The sequence below is a fragment of the Macrobrachium nipponense genome, chromosome 39 (genome assembly GCF_015104395.2).
Source record: "Macrobrachium nipponense isolate FS-2020 chromosome 39, ASM1510439v2, whole genome shotgun sequence".
In the NCBI taxonomy this organism is placed as follows: domain Eukaryota; kingdom Metazoa; phylum Arthropoda; class Malacostraca; order Decapoda; family Palaemonidae; genus Macrobrachium; species Macrobrachium nipponense.
In genome coordinates this window covers 13,531,373-13,540,402 of record NC_061099.1, presented here as the reverse complement: position 1 = coordinate 13,540,402, position 9,030 = coordinate 13,531,373, and the positions used below count along the sequence as shown (strand labels likewise).

Below are 9,030 nucleotides of genomic sequence, written 5' to 3'. Positions count from 1 at the left end.
CACACGATTACTTCCTAAAGAAAGGATTCTTTGTGACAAGTCACATGCGAGTTAAACCGGAGGTTGCACGTATGAGTGGAGAAGGAAATCGTAAGTTTATTTTAAGAGAGGAGCTTGTTATTTATGAAGCAAATAGTTTCATGGTTGCAAGAGGAACTCATTTGGCCTTAAAACGAAACGTGATTGTGGAACACACAACGGTTTCTAATTTTGAAAATAAATGAAAAATAAAATAAACTATCCTTTTTATACCCGTATAAGAAGTCCAATATCGTAATGATATATATATATATAAAAATATATATATTTATAATATTAATAGTATATATTATATGTATATTTATAGATTGTTATATATACTTAGTTATTAAAAATATATTTTTTATTGGAAATTCATGAAGTTAGACTTGTTGGGGGTGATATGCCTCGCTGATGTGACTTAATTAATTCGATCGATATTATGGCATGCAAAAGTGTTAATATTGACTTAGGTAAACTTTTCCTTGTTTTTTTTCAGTTTACTTGAATCCACAACTTCATACGAAAGAAACGTCGGTTATGGAAAGTTTGATTTTTACTAAAACCGGTTCATATTAATTTCTCATTTTGTTGCTGATATGCTTTTATTTAGTAGAAAACTGCGCGGAGTTTGTCAACGTCAGTGGTAGGATATATAACTACATCGCGAGTTCGATTCTCGGCCATTCCATTGAGGAGTGAGAGATGTGTATTTCTGGTGATAGAAGTTCACTCTCGACGTGATTCGGAAGTCACGTAAAGCCGTTGGTCCCGTTGCTGAATAACCACTGGTTCCATGCAACGTAAAAGCACCATACAAACAAAACAATATATAACTACACTATTTCGATCACACTACAAGATATAGTTAGTTGTGAAATATGCACAGGCTTCATTTTACTCTTTTATGCAGTCGAATTTTACTTGTAACGACGAATCATTTTCTTCTAAAGCACCATTTCGTAAATATTTAAATATTGTGTAAGTGGCGCCACCTGTTATGGCTGTGGCAAGTAACTCCGACTGGTTTCCCTTTCCGACCCTCGCCCAAGGGGTTTAGTAGTACCAAACCTTGAGTAGTACTAGGGATGAAGGTGAGTCTGGTCAAAACTGGTCTTTGTAAGACGTTGAATGGTGGTGCAAGATGCCCCGCTCGCAGAGAACCTCGCCCAAACCGGTTTCAAAGCTGTTGCCGGTTACGGGGAATGGACTGACTGTCTTGATTCTCGGGAGATACTACTCTCGCTTAGTGCTTCCGTTTCCTGTTCGGTTCGTAAGGCAAGTGTGTCCTAAACGATGCTACTTTTGAAGTATCGCTGACGTGGTAATCTCATGAAAGGTGTAGACCTAAAGGTTTATGTGCAGCCAGGACACGGCTGTTGGGTCATCATTTTGACGCTTGCCTTTGGAACTTTCAAATGATTGCGAAACCTCTATTTCGCATGTCGAAAGTAAGGCCCAGGAATAGTCTGAATCATGCACATGCCACGTGGCATAGTTTGGGGTCCTTGTACAGGATCCATCGCGTACAAGGTTTCAGGATCTTTAACGAGACAAGTAAATGCTGTTCCAGAATGGAATCTAAACCCAAACAAGGTAGGAAAAGATGCATAGGATTCCTAGAATAATCGTTGGTGGGATGGCTCATACCAGCTCCATTTCCTGGCAGAGCTAGAGATGGACTCGGCCTTCGGTAGGGGATAAAGAATTTTTTTTTTTTCCTTTTTCTTCTTATATGTAACATGAACTATACACATACGTTACATATATGTTAATACTTACATGTATACACACAATATATGCACAGAGTAGTAGTAGTAGTTGTTGTTGAAATAATCATTAATTAAGCAACTTTTTGCTACTAATAATGTTTTATTGAAAAAAAATATATAATTCATATTGATGGGGGCGGGGGCACGTGACCAAGTGACCCCCACTTAAATCCGCCTCTCTCTCTCTCTCTCTCTCTCTCTCTTCTCTCTCAAAGGGTTCATTCCCCTGATGTATGGATACCCCTATGTTCAGAGAGAGAGAGAGAGAGAGGGAGAGAGAGAGACTGGTAGTGTTATAAGGGCAATGAATAATTTTTAGTCTGTATTTTAAGGTTAGTCTCTCTCTCTCTCTCTCTCTCTCTCTGCTTCGTTCCCTGTGTCATAAATTAGCAAGTTATGGGGCCGCTTGGCCCGGCTTCCATTCTGGGTGAAAAGCCTTCTCTCGTAAGGCTTAATCTTCCATTTTTATCCGGAGGATTTTCACGAGAACCCTTTTTGAAATTTATGAACTGAACATCATGCCCCCCCCCCCCCCCCACGCTCTTTTCATGAGGTTTGAACCGAGTTCATTCTAAATCATTTTGTCATTGGTTTGGCTAAAACAATGAAACTACCTTTGTGCTGAAATGGAAGATATGCGAGTTTAAGGGAACTCCAATTTGAAATTGAGTTAAATATACCTCCGATGTTTGAATTGGGTTTGAACTTAGTTTCCCGATAGGTTCATTAGATTTGAACCTAGTTTATTCCAAATAATTGTATCGAAAGTTTAAGTAAAACATTAAATCTACCATTTTGCTTAAATGTTAGATATTTGCCTTCACGGGAACCCGGTTTTGAAGTTTATTAATAGAATGTAACCCCTACTTATTTTAATTAGATTTTAACTTGGTTTACTCAGTTCTTTTGATCATAGGTTTGACTAAGACGCTGAAACCACATTTTTTCGCTTTTGAGAAAGATACTGGAATAAAGGCCATTTCTGCTCTGACACAAGGTCGCCTCTGGAAGACCTCGGGAAACGCTCTTTTCCCAGCGGCGAGGAAAGAAATAAAATCTCAAAATAAAGAAATAAAGTCTGGACGACTATTAATCTATGTTCGGGACCTTCCCTCGTTTTCTGGAATTAAATTTACAAAGGAAGAAAACCTCCTCTGACCTTTTAGGGGGGAAATGTTTTATACTGGGCCCCCTAAGAGTCCGTAATGTTGCCCGAGTCTATGTTTTGGACTCTCTCTCTCTCTCTCTCTCTCTCTCTCTCTCTCTCTCTCTCTCTCTCTCTCTCTCTCAGCGCCTCAGTGGCATGATCGGCATGGTCTTGACCTGCCTGCTCGGTGGCCGCGAGTTCGATTCTCGGGCATTCCATTGAGGTGTGAGAGATGTGTATTTCTGGTGATAGAAGTTCACTCTCGACGTGGTTTGGAATTCACGTAAAGCCGTTGGTCCCGTTGCTGAATAACCACTGGTTCTATGCAACGTAAAAATACCATACAAACAATCTCTCTCTCTCTCTCTCCCCTCATTTATGTATGCGTGAAAGTGTTGTTGCTTGGTGCATGGTTTATGTATGAAACTGTATTTTCATATTGGGTTTATATAGTCTTCTGGCTTATGGTTAGGGTTGTGAGAAGGTTGTGTTCAGCGTATGCTTAAAATACATTTGAATAACGTATTTACCATAACTTTAAATTGTTCCATGACGTTGCTGAAAAACAGAAATCGGTAAATGTTGAGAGAGAGAGAGAGAAAGAGAGAGAGAGAGAGAGAGAGAGAGGGGGGGGGGGGGGGTTTGGGGGGGGGGGGGGGTTTACTTGACGACCACTGTAGCACTCGCATGTTTCGGAGAATCTAAAAGGGGAAAAAAGTCTTGGCGATGAGAGAGGTCATCAGTTGAATCAAAATAAACAACGTAAGGTTAAAAGGGAAGAGAAAAACTACGAGATTAACGATGTATGTGTTAGAAAGTGAATGCGAGAAAGAAGGCTAGATAGGTTTATATTGGACCGATCGTTCGCGCTTATGTGTTTTGGGGGAATCTTGGGGTGTCGTGATTGTAATGGAGGCCACCAACTGACAGCAAATAAATATCGTTGAGGTAAAAGCGGAAATAAAAGCTGTGAAATTGAAGGTGTATATTTTGAGAGAGAGAGAGAGAGAGAATTTCCGTGTCGAGAAAATTCAGCTTATGCCCAGGGCTTATTGGAAAAGATAAGTCTGGGAAAATGGTACACACATGCAGGATGTTAAAAAAGTTTTTCAAATCATTTTGGCTTTGAAGAAAGTCTGACGAAAATAAAGGAGATAATGGTTGTATGGGAGAATGTCTGTGTTTAAAACGTTGTGAACTATATGAACGATTTTGTCGTCGATATTATTTTCACTAGATGATGATCCCAATTTGTTTTTGACGAAGTGAAATTTTCCTCCTACTTAGGAAAATGCGGCCTTTAAATAGACCTGCCACCTGATGGTTGGTATCAAATTTTGATTGTTCTGTCTATTTTTAGTGAACGTTTTCTATTTGATATTCATGCGAGGCATAATCGGATTGATATCTGGTTGAGATTTCATAGGACTCGGCGGAGCATTGCTAAATTGAACTCCCACGGAAGTTAAATCATTTCTTTGTCGACATCGCTATATTACTGTCATAACATGATGGATTGATTATTACTAATCTGAAGTTCCGTGGAAGTTCATGGATTTTCGGACAGCATCTCGTGATAACTTTCGAAATCACTTCTCGAATGGAACTGTAGACATTTTTTTTCCTCCTTTATCAAAATTGTTCGTTGAAAAAGAAATTATGACCCAAGTTTTAATTGTAAAAACCGAACGAAGAAAGATTCTCGTGAAGCATTGTTACTGGATGGATGAATGAGTGCCCTCTTCATCTGAGGACAGACAGACAGACAGCATTCTCTGGGGTAGAAGATAAATATTTATCCACCTATGCATCTCTGTATTTCGGAATGCCGTACGCCATGGAGCTCATTCATTGCCTAACGCAGACATACATACTCGTTGTGAGCATCATTTTGTAAGCCGCCATAATTACCTACGTCATGAATGATTTTGTATTTGTTTTTGTTTTCCCTTCTCGTCAAGTAGCGTTTATGCTGGGACAACGCCCTTCAGGTGCCTGATATGTATATATTCGTCTTGCGTAGGGCAAACACAAACACGTTAGCTTACTGCGTTGTATAAGGATAACTGGCGTAGTTCTTAGGTAAGTCATCAGTTGTCTTGGGGTGGGGCGACCACAGTGACCCCACTGCCATATTTAGGGAGGACGTTACGTCCGCAGGAACAAGGTCTAAAGAATACCATATTCTTTAGACCTTGCGCAGGAAGGCTGTTATCGTCCGCTATGATACGTTCATTTAATTACCTTAGTTTAATTTTTTTTCCCTGTTCTCGTTCAAAATTGCATCAAGTTTTGTTGTGATACATTTGACTTTTATGTGCCTGGTAATTGCAAAGTCGATTTAATTATAATTATATATATATATATATATATATATATATATATATATATATCTACACACACACACACACACACACACACATATACATATACATACACATCGGGTATCAGAATTCCGTGTTGAAATCCATGATGGCTTAATTTTGGAAATTTACCCAATGTCTTAAACAAGTACTCAGGCATCGAAGAAAACCTAACGTATTCTGTGTATGTATGTATGTATAATTGTATATATGTATGTACGCGTATGTGTATACATACATGCATGCACATATATATATATATATATATATATATATATATATATATATATATATATATAGTAATATATATAATTATATAATTTAGTGTGTGTACACTTAACACACGTATGTATTACATACATACACAGTTTAATGCATTTATGTGGGCGTGGGCTGTAGCTCGTGATCTAACATACATCCTCAAGGTTTTAGGCAAAGGAAAAAAAAGGGGGGAGGGGGGATTCCTCGAATCTTTATACATATAGACCTGAAGCCTACCTGGCCTGGGGCTATTTTGGATCTCCTCCAAAGATGTGGATTATGGTGGCCGCCGAAGTCCGCATAAAATGGAATATTTTTGTTGCCGAAATTCTGGTCCTTTTCCTCTCTTGTTTTTTACGTGTAGCCAGATTTTTCCACGACACTAGAATTATTCAGACGTTGTGAGAGTTTTTGGGGAAAATGGAAATATATATTAGCTGTGTAGAATTTCGGAATTTTTTTCCGGAAATTTCGATATGACAGCTAAGCCGATATTCTTTTCGTACTATATTATTGTTGAAAGGTTGGGTCTCTTTTCAAGCAACAGAACAAAAGGTTTAATAGATATCAGTGCATTACGAGTAGCAGTTTATCTTATAAGCCTTGAATCGTTCTGTATTTTTGTTATTCGCGTAAATCACTGTAATTTTTTTTTTTTTTTACTATGACTCCATCCCATCTACCCAGTACTCTTGAGGGAAAGCTCGTGATTTTGAATTTGGATTATATATATGCTATATATACATATACTATATATATGTGTGTGTGTGTATGTATATGTATGTATTATGAACCTACGTAGGCTGTGTGTGTATGTATGTATTAGTTCAGTGTAATTCACTGGCGGCCACCGGAGTCTTAGTAAAGGTTACTAGTTTGGCTTTGCTGGTTGGAAGTAATAGTAGGTCATAGCTGTGGAAACTTATAACGCCGTCTCTCAGCGCCAAAAAGCACCATCATCATCGAAAGGGTTTTAGAATATTGGGAGTTAGAAATCCCTAAATGCCGGAGTGTCTGTCCTCTTCATATAAGGCTAACGGCGGCAACTTTCTCTTGTACGTTAAAACAGTATATGGTGTGAGATGTGCAGCCCCATTCCTCTTGCTATTTTTATTTTTTTTTTAACAGCTGTGAAAGCTTCTGTTATTTAAGTGTATTAAGTGTATAGGGGTTCTGAATGCATTTGGAGGAGGAAAGGGTGGTTGACCTTGGTGATCTGAAACAAAAATAGACATACATGAGAAGGTATGATACAATTAGTGAGTTCGAAATACTCGGTGTCAGCGAAAACCAAATCTTGATTTTTTAACTTACTCCAAATCAGAGGAAAGCTCCAGATTATATTGGTTCAAGACCAGAGGAAGGGAAAACAGGTGTTAGAGCAAGAGGAGCATGCATAGGAAAGTTGGAGTGAGTAACGATGATTCACGAATAGAGGTTCTAATTGAAGATTAAAATTGCAAAGAATTTGTTATGTAAGGGGAAAGGTGCCAGGTGTGGCCACGAATATTAAGGCAAACAATTTGGGAAAGATTCAAAAGGCAATGTGCAGTGTGAAAGAGAGCGATGGTTCGGCTTTGATGTAGACTACCGGAAAATAATATATAATAATATAATGATAAAGAACATTAAATTACAAGGAGAAAAGAAAGGGAGAGAAATGATGTTGAAGAGCTAATGAAATATTTGGAGACGATGTCGGCACTTCTGAAGGTTCTTTGCAGCGGCCCTTCGGCCCCTAGCTCCAACCCCTTTCATTCTTTTGACTTTTAATGTCCCTCCATTCATCTCTCTCTTCCCTCTAGCTATCCACCCTCTCCTAACAATTATATCATAGTGCAGCTGCTGTGAAGTTTTCCTCCTGTTACACCATTCAAAGCTACCTACTTTCAATTTCCTTTCCGGCGCTGAATGACCTCATAGGTACCAGTGCTTGGCCTTTGGCCTAAACTCTATATTCCATTCCATTCCAATATTTGTAGAAGACGAACGAGATTTTCAGATAGGAAACGGTTTTAAGATCAAATGCAGTGATGTTGAGGGTCCATAGGTCTTCAGTATGCGACTAGTGAGATGCTATCTGAACAGAATGCAGTTCTGTGTTGATGAGATGAATATTGCGAGTCTACTGAATGTAGATGATTAAAAAAAAATGAACTCGGCGATGTGGAAATCAAAAGGTTCGCTGAAAATTTGAGATTGGTTATGATGGTTATGAGTGTGACTTTTAAGGATATCAAAAAATTCAATAAAAAATGGGAAACGTGATTTACCTTTGGCTGTTATTTTACTCTGAGGTTATTTTCGGTACTGTAAGTAGCTGGGTGACTGGCTGGTGTTGTGCAGGCTGCTTTGTTAATTAGGACGGACGTTCGCAGAATAATTGAGAAGGATAATTGTCTCTTGTCTGAAGGAGAGGTGATAGAGCACAGTTCAGTGTTAGTGTGAGAGAGAGAGAGAGAGAAAAATTTCTATACTGTTTAAAAAATTAAAGAGAAAAAAGTATTCTTTAAAAAAACCTGAAGAGAGAGAGAGAGAGAGAGAGAGAGAGAGAGAGAGAGAGAGAGAGAGAGAGAGAGAGAGGGTTTTCTAGTGTTTTGAAAAAGTGAAGAGAAAAAAGTACTTTTAAAACAAAAGAATGAAAGAGAGAGAGGTGTATGATAATGAAGGCCCTTTCTTTCAATGCCCATAAACCAGCATTTATTCAATGGAAGCAGAGTCAAGAGGTGCTGATAAACGTTAAATTGCCAACTGAATTCCCTGTAATAGTCGCAGTGCCCGAATCCTCCTCGTCGATTCGGAATTATTTTTGGGAAGTGAAACAACTTCCTAGGTTGTTGTTACCGTAGTATTTTGGTTCGAGGCGTGTCCTCCTGCGCGAGATTAGCTGGCGACAGTAGAGAGACCAAGGTGAAGCTATAGACAGACCTCCTACATGTGGTGAGGTAAGCGAACGCTGTTCACGTGGATAGAGGCTCCGCTTTTTGACTATGGAGGAGGAGGAGGAGGAGGAGGAGAACGGAGGAGTTATGTAAAGCCAGCTGCATAGCACCAGCAGCAGTAGCAGCAGGCTCTTGAAATTTGGCTGACCAACTTGGCTGTTGCTTCTCCTGAGGGATTGATTTAGATCAGTCAATAGGATTCTCCTCAGGCATTTTATTCTGGCAAAGTTTTCGTCGCAAAAGGGAACAAAATTTAAGATTCTGTCTGTGTTTTGTTTTTTTTTCTGTACTTTTTTTATCTATTTCATAATTTATTTATTTTTTTAATAAGTAAGATCTCATCTTGTTTGTATTTTCCTACACGTCATGTTACTTCCTAATGAACACCATATTATTCTTTGGATGTGGGCTTGTTCGATTTGAATAGGGTAATTCTCCTGAACAACAATAGTAATACTACTAATAATAATATAATGAGGGATTAATTATAGCTCTCTCTCTCTCTCTCTCTCATTTTCCACAGTACC

General features: G+C 38.7%; 1 protein-coding gene across 2 annotated transcripts in view; it reads left to right on the top strand.

Moving 5' to 3' along the window:
* LOC135210140 (ceramide glucosyltransferase-like) overlaps positions 1 to 9,030 on the top strand; it is a 153,669-nt gene that overhangs the window by 128,228 nt on the left and 16,411 nt on the right. The window lies entirely within an intron of this gene.